The sequence below is a fragment of the Rhinichthys klamathensis genome, unplaced genomic scaffold (assembly GCF_029890125.1).
Source record: "Rhinichthys klamathensis goyatoka isolate OS25496 unplaced genomic scaffold, OSU_Roscu_1.1 h1tg000055l_1, whole genome shotgun sequence".
In the NCBI taxonomy this organism is placed as follows: Eukaryota; Metazoa; Chordata; class Actinopteri; order Cypriniformes; family Leuciscidae; genus Rhinichthys; species Rhinichthys klamathensis.
This window is the reverse complement of record NW_026606600.1, coordinates 6,685,554-6,703,168: the sequence shown is the minus strand read 5'-3', so window position 1 is coordinate 6,703,168 and position 17,615 is coordinate 6,685,554. Positions and strand designations below refer to the sequence as shown.

Below are 17,615 nucleotides of genomic sequence, written 5' to 3'. Positions count from 1 at the left end.
TAATTCACCCCTCCTGTCACATGATCCCTCATCAGTCTGGGAGATGGGGATATATCGCCAGCAGCTCCCGGAATAATGGCTGCACCTGTTTACCGTGTCACCTCTGTTTGCTAATTGTCTCCTTGAGCTACATTGGGGAAGTGAATATGTCTCCTGCTTCTGACAGGCGGGCGTTTATTTGGAAAATATCATTACTTCCAGCATGATTGTTCTTTCTCCTGCTTTTTTTTTCTTCTTCTTCTTTTTGTCACTTTGTGCCTTTTCCCTCTCTTTCTTTTTGTCTTTACTGTCTTCTTCCAGCAGGAGGGGGAGGAAGTGGTAAAAGTTAAATGACTATGCTTGGATACAGATTTCACGTCCTGATTAGGTGAGGTGACAGCGCGCGGCTGAAAAGTTCACATCCACTTGTTTCGCTGAGGAGGGGAGCGTGACAGACATCTTTAATATCCTCCTCTTTTGGCGCCATCAATCCCCGTGCCAAGCAGTCGTACCTGCAGCCGGGCGTACGAGGGAGGCGGCACAGGAAGAACACAGACAGGTTCACGCGAGGGGGTAGACAAGCGCCTGTAAACAAACTCAGCCCATGCAAGAGATTCAGCAACCATGCGTTTGATTTACCTGTAATTACAACTTCAGAAAGTCGCGCTATATTTACGCAGTTAAAATATGGCAGGTGCAAAAAGAAAATCTGATCAGTTGCTTTTCTAATAAAACGCTGCTCTTTTCAGTACTGCCGCTTCCACCAACTTTAAGGCAGGCTGAGCGTTTGGGTTTCATTCAACCTGGATGCTCTGGATCAGTTGTATGTAACTGAAGCCTATAATGTTGCTCCACACTGGTTCAGGTGCAATAAAGACACGTGCTGAGACAGACCATGAGATCTGTATGTGGTGCAGGAGAGGAGGGCACTTTGATGATGGGGTAAAATATGATTCCTGTCCAAGGTGCCACTTTCCTGAGAACAAAACCTCCTTTCTTCCCTCATCCGCATCATCAGCATCTGTGTCTCTGTCATCAGTGTCATTGATGCTTTTTTTGGTTTAACTCAAAGCAAAGCAAACAGACAGAATTTCTGAATTCAGAATTCAGACTGCCATATTTATAATATATAATTTGAAGGTCCACTTATAATGTTAGTATAGCTTTTTCCACTAAAAACCACAATCATTTTTACAAATAAAAAAAAAGTGCAACTTGAAAAAAATACTTTTAATACTTAATTAATAAATGTAATACTTAAAAATAAATTAAAAGTCTCGTTTCTGACTCTAATTTATTTGACAATTAAAAAATGCCCAAATCTGCCGACATATCATCACTGGAGATATATCTGTTGACCACTAGAAAACGTCACAAATTCATGACCATTTTTAATTTTTCTCAGACACTTAAAATTTTACAGGTTTAAAATTTTTCTCATGAAATGAGTAATAGTGTCTTTCTCCAGTAAGACACAAGCTGCAAATTCAAAAGCATCCTTCAATACCAGCCTCTCTGCAAATCTTACATCACACTGTAACATATACTTCAAACAATCCACACCTAAAATTTGCCACACAAACTGCAGCGCTGGAATGATTCACAAGGATTTTATTTTTTAAACGATCAAGAAACTTTTGCCTCCTCACTATATGACCCCACATAAGATTAAGGGGAAATATTTCATAAAAGCACATGCATGCTTAACACACTTGCGTGCAATGACTCCATTTATTTTGCCTTTTTGTTTTTTTTTGTAATCATAACAGACATGTAGGCTAGTACAGAATGAAAAAAAAAGAAAAAAGAGGACGGTAAAATCTGACACAAATTTACAAAGTCTTGAGCGTTACCCAATCCTCCTTTGAAAGACTCCTGCTCAGCGCTAAATAAATAATCTGGACGGCATAAACTCTGTGAACTACATAACCTGACCTCCCTTTAAAGTAGCACAGAACCCTGAGAATACAGGCCTCCCAGAGAGAGAAAGAGAGGGGGATTGAGAGAGGGCAGCAGTGAGAGGGCAGGGGCACAGATGTGGGGCTCAAAGCGGGCCACCCCCAGAGCCTGCAAGGGGAATTCTAATCACCCTGTAGTATTTCAATAGAGTGCCAAGATGAACACACTCGCTCACATGTGTACACACACACAAACAGATACACAGTCACACACACACATACTCAAAGGCATGCTTGCCTTAAGTCACATTCTAAATTGGATCCCAGGAGCTTTTTCTCTACCTTGTTCACCAAAGGCATTGTGTATGTTTTCTGAGTACTCAGCATATGCTGGGTAACCTGAGCGCTCTTTAGCACACACATACGCACACACAAACATTGTTTTCAGAAGTAGTAGTTATTGTGTCTTTTTTTCTTCTCCTAAAGGTATTTCCCATTAGGAGCCTTATTAAATTCAAAACACCACATATATCTACTATGTCTAAGCTTAAAAATCAATCAATCAATCAATCAATAAATAAACACCCACCTGAGATGAAGCCACAAAGTCTGTGTTCACATGTTTATTATATTGTTGCTGTTTTTAAAAAAAAATCTCTATTTTGAGAGGATTCGCCGAAATGCGTTCCTCCATAAAATTGTGCACAGATGATTGATGACTGACAATGATATCCTACAGTTTTGTTTTATTAAAACTTATTGTGGGATGCCAAAAATTCCTCTAACTGCTCCGCTCGGAGCTTAAATGTAATCTAACACTGATTTTCACCTGCCATCTCGAGATTTTTACATTCAAAACTTCTCAGCTCAAAATAAACTAGTTGAAAGTCTTTGAATAAAGCATTTTCTTAATTTTTAGAATATAATGATTTTTATTTTGCCTTTCATTTCACAGGATAGTGTACAAGTGAGAGGAAATGAAAGGTGAAATGAAAGAAAAGTGGGATTGGGAGCCAAATTCGAACTTGGATCGCCTGTACAACATGTCAGAGCACGTGCGCTACCTGCCGAAATCTCCAATAACGAATGGAAGACTCCTGAGAATTAAAATGAATGATACTCTCGGTTACCTATTCACAATATTTGCCTTTTAAAGGACTGTTTCTACAGTCCTAGAACTCAACAGAGAGATCATGGATCAACGCTGTCTGTCAGAGCAGCAAAATGGTAAAAGTAATAGCAAAACCAGTGAAGTGTTGACTTTACAAAGGATACAAGGAAAAAACAGACCCCCCACCCCCACCCCCTCTTCATCACCATCTCTCTCTCTCTCCCTCTCTCTCTCTCTCCCTCTCTCTCTCTCTTCGGCTGGCAGCCGAAGTTAACATTTTCAGAGAGAATATTCCTCCCTCCAATAGTGGAGTGTAATTCATTTTCCATCTCTGTTCATTAATCATTGTTAAAATTAGTGATCCATTTCTTCCACTCTGCCATCTGCACTCAGCTTCCTTACAAACATGACACCTTCCCGCATAATAAAAGCTGACAGGCAAGAGGATGCCTTTCCAAATAGCTTTCTGCATATGTGCACCTCTACAACTGATGCTGTTGTCAAGACAAAAGTAGGTTATTTAAGCTCCCCATTTTAACAACGCACACACACAAATGCAAACATACACACGTCTGGCACACGCATAGACTCACGCTCCTGCCAGACACGCACACATGCGGCATATAGACCAGATGCAGATGACCGACAACACATATTTACATTAATAGCGAACGGATAACACTCACAGATTCCAACAAACTTAAGTTTCTTATTTTGTTCCTTTTGCTCGCTCTGTCTTTCTCCGTTTTACGCATGTGCGTGTACACACTCACAAACATAATCTTATCTGGAATGTGCTCAAATCTGCAAAAAAAGAAAACACCAAAAGCTGAGCCATTGTCCTTATGACAAGTAAAGTTATGAAATATCAGTCTTTAACACAGCCATCAGTGCCAAGACAACAAAGAACCTGTTGTGAGTTAATGTGCTGTTTACGTCCTCTGGAGTTTTATTTCACCTTTCATTAACACATGCTTGTTGTTTGTCCACCAGGCCTTGAGAAAAAAAGGCCTTGGCCCTCACCAGCAGCGTGTGTGTGTGTGTGTGTGTGTGTGTGTGTGTGTGTGTGTGTGTGTGTGTGTGTGTGTGTGTGTGTGTGTGTGTGTGTGTGTGTGTGTGTGTGTGTGTGTGTGTGTGTAATAGAATTCTCATTTATTGCATTCTCAATTCTCACACATGCGAGACAGAGCTTTGACCTTATCTGGGAAAACTAATAATGATAATGATGATGATGATAATAATAAATACATTACATTATACAAAACACAATAAATACAACATATATTTAATACTCACACCTACTCTTGACTGGTATTTGCCCTAGATATTACTAGCAGAGTCTCCTATTCTCTAAGCAGGTGAAGGGAGTGAAGAGCTTTCTTGGTAAATGAAAAGCCACATATGTATAGAAACCAGGGTGAAAAATAAAAATAAAATGGTAATTGTGAAAAGTTTAAATAATACAGTCAAGTTGTGAGATATTAAATCTAAGATTTTGAGAGGTTACAATTGTGATATATAGAAAAATATGTACAATTGTGAAATACAAAGTCACAATTTTGAGAATTAAAGTAACAATTGTGAGATAAATTAAATAATAAATATATATTAAGTCACAATTACAAGAAATAGTTACAATTGTGAGATATAAAGTAGCAACTTATGAGAAATTGTTACAATTACGAAATATAAAATGTTATCGTATCCTTGTAAACTTCAAAAACGCCAATTTGTGAAAACGGCGATGTCATGCACATGCATATTACGTGTTCAGTCTATAGGTGCGTAGTGTTTTTTTTACAAAGTGACATCGCCAACTACTGGCTTTGCAGCATAATACAGCCTTTGTAGTCGCTTTTGTGGATCTGTGTGAACAGGGATCGTTTTGACGACGTTGTCGTCTGTATGCAAAAATTTGCAAAAGAAATACTTTCAGTTTTTAGTACATCGTTGTCGTGTTGTGAGACAAAGTCAAAATTACCCAAATTAGTTTCAATTGCGAACTGTAAGCACAATTATGGTAAATAAAATCTCAATTGTGAGATATAAAGTCACAATTACTTTTATTTTTATTTATTTTTTACAATCGGGTGGAAACGAATGTCCATATGTCTGTGCTTCAGTGACGTCTGTGTGGAGATCCTTTTGTGTTGGAGGAATTTTTTTGATTGGACTGTTTTTGACGAGTGACGTGTGTGTGTGTGTGTGTGTGTGTGTGTGTGTGTGTGTGTGTGTGTGTGTGTGTGTGTGTGTGTGTGTGTGTGTGTGTGTGTGTGTGCGTGTGTGTGCGTGCGTGTTGGTGAGTGTTTAGCGTCTCTGCTGGCGAGGAGAGGAGGATCGTGCTGATATAATGAGCAGCTTGGAGCAGATGATGCTCCGACTCCATCCCTCCAGATCCAGACCAGAAGCCTGTGTTTGCTTTCAGCAGGCCGGGGCTCCAGTCTCTCTGCTCCCCCTTCCATCCCAGTCGAGTCCAAGGCTTCACGCTAGGCCTCCCAGGAGCCCTTGGCCCAAACCATTAATCTATATAATGCCCTCAAAGAGCGAGCTTTTTCACACCACCGAGAGCCAAGCTGAAACAAGGGCAATGGCTACACCGTCGAGTCAGCTGTTCGCCCTGCTGTCAACATACACACACTCGCATATAGACAACACGACAGCCACAAATAAACGATTCATCTTATAAACACATCTGAAGGACCGTAAAAACCTGAACCTCAGATCGCGTACGATGCCCGTGAAAAATACGGAGTCGGAGCCAGTCAGCAGACGGGGCGGTGGCTAAATCGTGTTGACATTCACCCTCAACATGACCAAGAGAAAGCCAGAGCTTCAGCAATTTCCCCTATCTGCTAATTCGGTTTTCCTTGACCCGGACGCACACACCAAAACGCACGTCTCAACACTTCCATTCACAGCGCACACGCAGACATGTTTAAATTCAGGTTCTCACCACATCTGAATTACAGTAAAACTGATGGTGGACAGAGGCCAGGCCCTGCCGGACTGATTAGCTTCATTTAAGAAAGCGCGCAGCGCTGAGAAGACCGCCCGCCCAGCCTACGAGATGGGTGGCCTCTCCCCAGCACCAGAAGTCAATACCTAGTAAACTCATTTGAATTGAACAGAGTGAAAAAGCACTCCAGCGCCCCGGCCACTGCATACATTTCCCCTCTCCCCCCTCGCATACATGTATTTATGTATTCGTCTTTCCCTCGTTCCCTTTTTCCCTTTGTCTCCTGCTAAGTGCTTTGAGCATTGGTCACCATAGACTGGTGGTAGAGGTATGCATATACATTAAGGGTGGAACAATGTTCTTTTTCAGAGGTATGAAAATAATAGAAGGGCGAGGCGTCCCCCCCTCCCTCTAAATTAGATAAGCCATGCAAATGGCTTAAAATTTTGTAAAGCTTTTGAGAAAATCCTACTTATGGTTGCGATTCTGTGCCAAAAAGTTCATCTGGCCTGTAAATTTAAGCATGGATTACAAATATTCAAATCATGAGCTTACTGTTCAAATAAACATTTCCAACAGGGAGAAAAGTTGCAAGGCATACACTTTCAACATAATTCCCTGTCTGGCATCGCCTGCCCCTCACTCCTAATAAAACAAAACCTCTCCAAAAATTCATTGGGGGGGGGGGGGGGGGGGAACAAAACAAAGGAGTTAAAAGTTCGCCTTTTCATTTTTCGTCAGACTGAATAAACACCGCTGATGAAATCTGTAATGAATGTAATTGTAGCCACCTATACAATTGCAATCTGCTGGGTAAGAGAGCGAGACAAAAAAGGAGGGAGAGAAATCACAGGCTTGGAAATAGATAGTTGAGTTTATATTTGAAAAAAAGAGAGAGCGAGAGAATCAAATGGCTTAGGCTGGTCAGCTGCTTGCCACATGGTAGAACTAACAAGAACTGAAGTCACAATGATTCCAGCCTGGCTTGAATGTCGTTCCTCCCCTCTCTTACATTCTTTCTCCCTCATCCACTCTTCCCAAAACAGTGGGACCAGGACGCTTCTCGCAACTTTAACCTTGACCTGGACGCTGGATGTCCCGTCTCTCGTTTCTCTTCTTCCGCCGAGAGAAGGAAAGAGAAAAGCGAAGGTCTTTTTGTGATGACAGCCGGTGCTACCCCAGGATTAGAATAGCCCCTATCATTCCAAAGCAAGAGTGCCATATTAAAGTCTTCCACATTTGCGAAATTGCAAACAGATGCAACTCAAGTACCTGCAAATAATCTGCCAAGACCAATTTCAAAAGGGAGATTTCCAAATATGTGGAAGTCATTAGGACGCGCATTATTTTTTTGCGATGAGCAGGAGGCTGGAGCTGGTCTAGAGGCAGATGGGTGCTGCTTTTATTTAGCCAGAAAAAAGGCCTACGTGTTGTTCCACCATAAATTAAGATATATAAAGCCAACAAAACAATTATACCCCAAATATTGATGATTCAAAAACAACAAAAGAATGTACGATTTCCTTTTATCGTCGCCGACCGCAATCTTTCATCTTCCTCTTCCCTTTTCCGTGTTTCTCTATTCACTTCTGATAACACGAGACTCAAAGAGATCTAACGGTGATGTAAAAAGAAAATATTAAAAGGTAAAACGCTTCAGATATCTGATTTCCAACTGCTGTTGTTTTCTTTTCTACCTGCTCTTTAAGAAACCATATCTGAAGTTATCAGTTCCTCTTGTTGACTCTCTCTAATTCTAGTTGTATGCATCAGTCTTTTCTGTGTTCTACAAATAGTGTTTTACCTCTGCATGCCTGTGCCGCATTCTCGAATTAAACATGATTTTACCACCATGCATTGCGACAGACTTCATTAGGATGTGTTGAATAGCCTCTCTGTTCCATTTTGCATGGGGCATCCCATTCACATGCATGTTATTCTGTTTTCCTTTTTCTCATAGCAAATAAACAAATATTTAGATGGAATTAAAATGCTTGATTAACTGATCAATTTAATGTTATTACTCATTTTAGCCTCTTGAAAATGTTCAAAATCAGCCCCGTAAAATTCATCAGAATTGTAACAGTAACTAGTAAATGTGTGAGCACCCAAAACTAGTAAATGTGTGAGCACCTGTGTGTATGTGCTTTAGCTCCAAAAGGAATTGAGAAATCGAGACTGAATGTTAAAATGCTCACCAAAATGTGTTAAATTCTATCATTTACTCACCCTTATGTTGTTCCTTTCTTTGGGATAACATAAAAGATAATTGAGTCCAAAAACATTGAATCACTGACTTTTTATACAGTCAGGAAGTCTCTTATACTCGCCATGGCTGCATTTATTTGATCAAAATACAGTAATATTATGAAATATTATTACAATTTAAAATAACATTTTCTATTTTAAAATGTAATATATTCCTGTGATGTCGAAGCTAGATTTCCAACATCATTACGGTCTTCAGTGTCACATGATCCTTTAGAAATCATTGTAATAAACTATGCTGATTTGCTGCTCAAGAGATACTGATTATCAATGTTGAAAAAAGTCGTGCTGCTTAATATTTTTATGAAAACGATGACTTTTTTTCCCAAGTTTCTTTAATGTGTAGAAAGTTCAAAAGAACAGCATTTATTTTCGAAAAAGAAATATTTTGTAATAAATTAGTTTACTGTCACTTTTGGTCAATTCAATATATCCTTGCTGAATAAAAATCTGATTTTCTTTCTTTCAAAATAATAATAATAAAAAGGTTACTAACTAAAACATTTGATCTGTAGTGTATATATCAGGCCATTCTTCAAAATATTTTCTTGTGTGCTCCACCAAAGAAAGTCATACAGATTTGGAATGGTACGAGGGTGAGTAAATGATGAAAGAATTTTCATTTTGGGGAGAACTGTCCCTTTAAGTGGTGACAAATTGAAGAATGCAAAATTTTGTTTTTTATCTCCCTCTTTCTCTTTGCGCCGTCCATATTCGTTTTCTGTCTCAATGTGGCTGGCTAAAAAGAAAATTCTATAATTGAGCAGTACAGAACATGTGCCCTCCCCGCTCCAAGATGACAGATGGATTATAAAAACTTCAAAGGCGAGCATTTGGAGCACCAAGGGAGAGATGGTAGGTATTTGAACTATCATTCTTTACCCAGGAGACAATGGCTGCCTGACATGCCGTATACATCAAGAAATAGTGCAACCACATAGACATAATCTCCCTCTCTCTGCTCTCTCTCCCTCTCTCTGCGATACATTAAACATCCTGTTATGAGTAACTTTCAGTCAGGCACAAAAAGGCTAAGGAGGGTTTGTAAGATTAAAAACAGTTCACAGCACACACACTATTCGGAAGACCTTCGCAACTGCTATATAATGTGACATACACAGGCATAAACAGCAAATTAACTTGTCATCCACAGCGAGAAGTCACTGAATGTTGTATTAGTTTTAGAGTCTATTTAATGAAACGCTACACTCATGAAGGCTATAGCTAGAGGAGCATTTGCCCCCCTGAATGAATCCAGCAGCCAGTGAAAGAGAGGTAGTGCTATCCGTTTCTCTCATCCTCTGCCGTGCTTTAGATATGGTTGTGATCTATTAAAAAAACATGGCCATCTGTCCAACTTCCTTCAGCACAGAGGCAGCCTATGGGCAAACTACTTTTAATAATATAGAGACAAGATGTGGGAATGCCACCATGCATACCTAATGAGAATATCTAGACCGCCTGCTGCAAATCACTATACTGATTCTTATCCAAATCTGCCCCGGTGTGAACTTACTTGCTTTTGTTTCTGGTCAAACACACACACACACACACACACACACACTTGCAATAGAACACAATCTCACTGTCAACTCTCGGATTTAAGGATTCGTCTGTAGATTTTAACAGTATAAGTTAATTTTCAGTTGTTTTCTCAAGATTTTACTTTGCTTCCTTCCAGTTAACTGGCACTTCTGTGCCTTTTTAATGAGACACTTTGCTTAAAAATAAAATAAAATATACATTTAAAGTAGCATTGTACATGGACACAAATAAGGAACTCAACAATAAAAACTGAAAAGTCAACATACACAAATGTTTGATAAAGCCTACCTGAAATCTAGGCCCACTGAAGCAATGACACATATTCATCCTTGATTTATAAAGCTGGTTGACGTTAAGCCTTGAGTTTGTGCTAAGAGGGCTGCCCTTTGACCTTTAGGATAACCCCAGTTTGTTTGCGTTTCTGTATGAATGTGTGTGGCGTCTGCAGCGGAGCATGTAACGCTTTTCTCCGACTGGTCACCTTTTCAATGTCCATCAGGATTTCCTCACTAATCCCAATGGATCATCCTATCAGTGCTTAAAGCATGTTTATATGTAATGGAATCCATCTTTCTCGATTCATCCCACTCCCCCTGCTTCTCCCTCTGCCTTCTTCACAATTTTTTATCCATTTTCCTTAGGCCTACAGTTATTCAGTTTTGAGAGCAGAGTGGTCAATACAATTTATATATATGTGATTATACAAATTTTTTGAAAATATAAATATATATGAAAAAATATACAAGAAACAAATATATAATATTACATAAAAAATATATATTATAGAAATATATAAATAATTATTATAGAAATACAAACACTACTGTTCAAATTTTTTAAATCGTTATGATTTTATTATATTTTTTAAAGAAGTATCTTATGCTCATCAAGGCTGCATTTGTTTAATTAAAAAAACAGTAAATACAGTAATATTGTGAAATAGTATTACAATTTGATACAATTCTTCAGTCTTCAGTGACAAATGATCCTTCAGAAATCATTCTAATAGGATGATTTGGTGCTCATTTCTTATTATTATTCATTTTAAAACAGTTGCACTGAATAATATTTTTGTGGAAACTGATAAACATTTTCATATTGATTTAAAATCATAATAATAATGTACATGTCCTAACTACCAGAATGAGTTCTTGCTAAATAAAAGTGTTAATGTCTTTACATTTAATATTTTTAAATATATATTTCAATTGACACCATTGAGAACTAACGCTACTGATAATAAGCCAAGCAGGCACACGTATCATCAGATATGATCTCAAAATGCCAAATATCTGCCATTCACTGGCTGTGATAAACTAATATTTGCCCACTGCACTTTCACATGTAGATTTGTTTTTTGTTAAACCCATGTATCTATCATAAATGCTGCTTTAGTGAGTTTTGCAACACTTCCTCTCCAAAAGCAAGAATCCCTGTGCAATCTTTTACCTTTCAAACCCCTGCTCTATTCCTCCACACAGTCCCACGATGCTCTCTTCTCTCCAGCTATTTCTCACTCTTCCTAGACTGCGTCCGAAATCGGATACTCTCTTGAGTAGGTACTTATTTTGAATATGTAATTACTTTAGGACCGCTAAAAAAGTATGTTCTAAATAGTATGAGTGTCTATAGCAGAAATATAATCTGGACTTTCCACCTTCGGCGTGTTGTCATTATCATATGACCTGCCAGCATCAGTTACGTCGCTTCACTGCCATTCAGAAATCCTCTCCCGTGGCCTCATGGGATGGTAGTGTCCATCGTATGCAAACTTCAGAATCTTGCCGGAAGTAGTAGGTCATCGGGGTACTTTTTTTCTACTCTTTTATGAGTACTGTGAATTTTCACATACTTCTTTTGTCACATACTGTTTTTCACCTACTATATAGTAGGGAAGTATGCGATTTCAGATGCAGCCGTAGGCTTGGAGGTGTGGAGTACCTCCCCCTTGCTCATAACTAACTGACTACACTGATTAAAAGCGCATTTGGACGGTAGAGAAAGAACCAGACCCGGTCTCCACAATTAAGATCAGTTCCGAGATAACTCACGACAACAAAAGTGTGTAAAGCGGGGATCCTGCGGCCAGGGCGAGAGGATGAAACAGAGGAGCATGGGACGGGGCAGACCCCTCATGTGCCTTGATCAAACGTCCAGTCGAGGGGAGACGGACCCCCACGGCTCCCACCTCACAAGTGCAACATGAATGAATCCTGCTCCACATATCAAGCCGACACATAAGTAGGAGATATATTCAGTGCAGAGCGGCAGACGGCATTTCACACAAGTACACACACGGCAATTTCACAATAAATCCCAAATTAGAGAGAAAGAAATAACAAAGTCCTCCCAAATAAAGGCGCTAACACACAGACACATAGCAAGGGAGCAAACAAACATTTTCGTATGCAATAACGCAAATACACACACTCCATTTTGGAGTAACAATGCTGCAGGTGCTGTTCAAGTCTAATGAAGACAAATAAACGTGCGAGAGTGCCTAGAAGTCACATAATAACAAATAAAGATCAATACTTCTCAGAGGAGAATTATTAGCCAGCTTTGTGAGTTTTAGCCAAAAGCCTCTGGGTGTGATTTGTTCTGTCTCACTCATAACTTCCCTTTTTCACAGCAGACACAGAAACCCCACATCACATTTCTCTTTCTCTCTTTCTCTCTTTCTCTCGTGCGCGCTCTGTTACGGCTGTGGTTAGGGCGCTCACTGAGGCGTTGCGAGTTAAGTGGCCTGCCCAGAGGGAGCGTGGAGCTACGCAGTGGCCCACCTGGGCCTTGATCCCGAGACCCCCTGCGGTCAGAGGTCCATCTCCTTAACTGTTCCTCTGCAATGCTTCGCATTACCCCGGCCGTCCTCAGCCTCCAAACCCAGCGCGGGAGGCCATTAATATAATCACAGGGATGTAGTGTGCGCCGGAGAGCCCCGAGGCTACGGCAATCAGCAGGGCTGAGTGAGGGCTAAGAGAGACTGAGGGGAAGGAGAGAGAGAGGAAGAAAAATATATAAACCGAGGGGAAAATCTCACATAGCTTCCCCGTTTGGCTCGCGCAGAAACGGGATCGCGTCGGATCATCATTCCTGGAGACGCGGGATGAGAGGGGGGCTGAGGTTTGCACTTTAAAGGGGACCTCCCAAGACGGAGAAAGATCGGGGGAGGGGGGGATCATGAATCTTCTCTGCCCAACCTTAAGCCTCTCTAGTTAGTTGATCTAACGATGACTGGTCACAGTACCATCATCATGCAAATTTAAACAGAGATGATCTTTTAGCCGCCTGATGAGGGGGCCACACATACAGGAAAAGTGTTAATGATCAACACCAGACCACAGGCCCCTTCCTCTGCGCAAATCACGTCATCGCTGGCTCAACTTGTTATGAAAGTCGCTCTCGCTCTGAAAAAAGCCCATATCCATAATGTTCTGATTAGCGTCGTGAAATTAATTAATCCTTAAGCATCTTAGTGAAATCCAAACCCACAATTACATGTAAAAAATCAAAACTATAAATATCGTGTTTATATTTAAAAAAGCAGATGGAAATTGAATCGACGCCATTTATGTGAAATACACATGCTTTCAAATGCAAGCAGGAAACAAATTGAGGTGTCATAAAGTCCATTTTGTTCTCCCAAGAAATGTCTAGACACAGAACATGTGCTGTAAATGTACACTGCAGTAATGTTCTGAATTTTTTAACTTGAACTTAAAATGTGTTTCCCTACAATAACGTAAACAGGTTAAATCTTGTACCAGTTCTCTTGACCTCGGAAAGTTAAAAAGGATGTTGGCGGTTGATCTGACACAAAGAAGTCATGCATAAAAACTTCCAGAAGTGTAACTGAACTCTAAGCTGTCCTTTCTGAACATGCCTTCCATTTTTTTCCAGCCTCCAGTCATGTGGGTTTGGAGTGGATTGGATCGTCCACATTACCACAGGCTGATCTATACTGACAGCCTTATTTACAAAAACGTGGGGAAAAGTAACAAGGCAAGTTACCCCACACTCTCTCCTTCACTCACTTAACTTAGCTTTCTCCCAATTACAACGATTGGCACAGACGCCATAACAAAAGAGATGAAACGGGCAACTTAAGAGACAGACAACAACACTTCGTGATCAAGACTGAAAAAAAGGAGCAGGCGAGAGAACAAAAACAATAACAGACAAGAAAGGGGGAGAGGGAAAAGAAGCTGATTTGTGAAAATCGGCGGAGATTGTGGGAGATGTGTTATGGGTAAGCGTCAGCAGGAGGGGAGAAACACATCTTAAGACTTAAAAGGTGTGTAAAGTAAGCTGAGCATCGGGGGAATTCTCTCTGAGAGCCCCTTTAAAATTCACCTCTGTATTAAGGCAGATAAATACAGGCAAATTCCCCAAAGTAAATACTGTTTAACTCTCACCTTCAGCAAGAGTTACTTAAAGTGCTCCTCACAGGACTGACAGCCCTCTACAAACAAAGCAACCAGGTGGCTGATAGCAAATGTGTATATGTGTATAGGATTTAAACAATGCAATTATTCCCATACAAAAGTTAGTCAACCCTCCACCACAAGCACTGCAGTAATGCACAAATGAATCCTTTTATGATCTTACAATGTTCAATTGCAATGACATTCAAACAATTGAATTATACAGAGAGAGAGGAAAAAACCTGTGTGTAACTTCCAAATAAATAAATAATAATAAAACAATTCAACTAAAAGACAAAATAAATAAATTATTATTATTTAGATACATGTCATAATAATAAACCCAATTTGTCATCTATTCAAAGTGTGATATTCTCTTTTAATTAAAAAAATGCTGACCCATTGAAATTGGACCTGTCCTCAGCCTTGGCCCAGAGTGACAGAAATGAGCAGATAAACAACTAGGTATATACTTAATATTTATTCTGAAGGGGGAAAAAATGTGAGCAGGTATGTGTACTCATATGACACTGCAGGTCTGAAGATGTGGCATTGCTGGTGTGGCTAGAGGGGTGTGGGGCGGACGGTCACAGAGGGCCATGTGTTCAAAGCTTGGAACGCTCATTAGCATTCGGACCCATTTATTTACTTTAAGATGGCAAGAAAAACAGTAAAACTCTATTAGAGATTTTGGAGGAGGGGAAAATTGTGTTTTAAAAGTCCTCGGTTGCATGGTGTTTAAAGTCGCTCAATATTTGCAAAAGAGCCTTTTGAGTGAAAGATGCATTCATATTTAGAAATATAAAAATGTCAAATGTCAAACAAAACACTGAGGAAAATAACGAATAATAATAACGCTAGGTGTCATGGATTTCATCTACAACCGTTCATTTAAAAAAATTGCAATTTAAATAATAATAATAACATTGAATTGTTTAAAGTATAATAATTCTATTCAACTGAAACAAACTCTAATATTAAGGTCAGATATTGAACGATATGGCCCTGATGTGACCATGATTCAGTTCAAAGTAGCAGGACAGACGGGCATAGGCATTAAAGAGCTTTGCAAACAGGCGGTCATGTCCCTGACTGATATCAAGCGGCAGTTATCAGCACTGCCACACACAGATCTCTCACAGCCTGTTCAAGAGCACAGCACAGATATGTTAAATACATCACCCTCTCTCTCTTTCAACATCTATATCTTTCTCTCTCGCTCTCTCTCTTTCCTAGTGCCAGTGCTTCCCTCTTTCCCCTCCATATGCCATCTCTCTCTCTCTCTCTCTCTCTCTCTCTCTCTCTCTCTCTCTCTCTCTCTCTCTCTCTCTCTCTCTCTCTCTCTCTCTCTCTCTGGTTAGGAGCTGCTAATTCACAGGGTCTGATCTGTCTGTAAGGCTGGAGACGCCAATGCTATCATTATCAGCCAATTCAGCCAGCCGTTAAATGGAGGAATCAGGAGACATTTGCTCTCCTCCACTATCGCAATGACATCATTACCGGGAGAATCAACAGCACAAGCACTCTGACCGTGTGTTAGTGTGACTCTGCAAGTGTGTGCGTGAGCATGTGTGTGAGTGTGGTGTGTGTAAAACATAAAAGGGTCGTATTCAGGGGGAAATTAGGGGGGAGTAAAAATAACATGAGCCTACCTGTGAGATACCAAGGACCGGGACACACTGTCAGCTGAAAGTTCCTAAGTGCAGAGCGTGGAGAGATATAAAAAAAAAGAGGGAGAGAGGGAGAAGGAAAAAGAGAGTAAGTGAAAGAGTCGTTTGCACATACAGGGTAAATGGCAGCTCGCCGCTAGCTGTGGCACTACTTTTTTTTCTCTCCACACCCTCCCTCCCTCTTTTTCTGTCTCCTTTTGCCGCCCCTCTCCAACATTGCGCTAATAGCCACCTGTGAACCACGCAGCCATATGATCCACTCCCAGGCCTCTGGAGTGGAGTCACCTCTGTGTTTTTCGGCCCCCTCCTCCAATGATAAATCATCATCGTTTAGCTAATATCCGTTTTTAACCTCTCTCCCTGATTAACAACACTCTTCCCCCCTGGATACAAACCACTCCTGCTACAGTGCAGCTAAATAGCTCGCCTCTTTTCCTTTTTTCCCCCCAGCTCGGTTTTTCATATTCCCTTGCTCTCGGTTTTTCTTTCCTTCACTTTTTAAATTATAGGCCCTTCAAAGATAGGACAAATAACATTTCATTAACCATGACTGTCACGTCTGTTCGAAAGGGTCACTATCAGCGTTTTAACCTTCAACTGCTCAAGAACAGGAAGAAAAGACACATGCATTTTAATTAACCAATAAAAAACAATTTTAAGTCACAAATCAGCCAGAAACAGATGTTATGGATTATAGAGTGTCTGGAAACACATAAATATATCTGTGTAAAATGGTTGCGGTGATTATGCACACAAAGCTACAGAGATTAAAAACTAAGTTTTGAGCTTTTGATACGGCACCCCTAGTGGAGGGGGCGAAAGAGAAACTCAGTCCGCGCAGATCTGACTGGGAATTGTCAAAATATTTGCAGCAGAGGAATTCCAGCATGCGAGCGGCTTGGGCTTCCCTACAAAGGACCCATCTTCCCTGAGTAACAAGTGGAGGGAATGAGTGCCGACAGAGAAGCGAAAATCCCTCAGGCTAAAGAAATCCAGCTATTGTAGTAATAACCCCTGAGACCTGGCTGAGTATGTACAGCTTTCAGAGGTACTTCTCATCCTATTTGTAGCCCCGCCAGTGATGTATGTGTGCGTGCGTGTGCATCCTGGTAAGTGACGGGACGTACATAACGTAGGTCACTTCACTGCTCATACGCTGCTTTAAACAGGCTCCTTTTTTTCTCCATGTTCTCGCTCGTTTTTTTATTCTTTTTTTTTTTAGACAACTTCCCACCACAAATACTCGCTGGGGTTTGCCTATAATACTATAATGTATTTTTTCATCTCTCTCCTCATTTTTTTTTCCCTTTTTTGTTCCACAAGGCAAGTTTCATTAAAGATCCAATTATGCAAATCAGGTCCTGAAGAGCCAGTTGAATATGCAGTATAATAGTGTACCGTAATAGTTCAACACAATATACTGCATCTGAGGCAGATTTACGAGGCAACATAACTGCTACGCCTCCGTCCTTTGGAGAAAACCTCTTGATCATAATTAAAGGTGCAGGGTCCCTCTTTACTTCTCAGTGGCGTCCATTTTAACCAGGCTGCCCTCCAGGGGGCTGCCATCCCTCACACTCGGGGTGGATGGTGCACCCGTTGGGGTCACGACCTGGAAACAGTTCAAGGGTAGGCGTTGTTAAACTCCCCCAATTATCTGGAGACATCTTGTAACAGAGATGCCCTACGCTCTAACGGCGGACCACCCAGCCATTAGAATTATCTGCCACTATTTTTGGTGCCTTTGCAGCACTGCAAATATTT

The 17,615-nt window shown here is 40.5% G+C and overlaps 1 protein-coding gene across 7 annotated transcripts in view; it reads right to left on the bottom strand.

Moving 5' to 3' along the window:
• Positions 1-17,615, bottom strand: part of znf536 (zinc finger protein 536) — a 193,308-nt gene that overhangs the window by 170,149 nt on the left and 5,544 nt on the right. For 6 of the 7 annotated variants that reach the window (XM_056248487.1, XM_056248493.1, XM_056248494.1 and 3 more), the window contains exon 2: positions 15,834-15,877. The exons of the other annotated variant lie outside the window; for it this stretch is intronic. The gene's annotated coding sequence lies outside the window, so the exon portion shown is untranslated. The remainder of the gene's footprint in view (positions 1-15,833; positions 15,878-17,615) is intronic. 7 annotated transcript variants of the gene reach the window in all.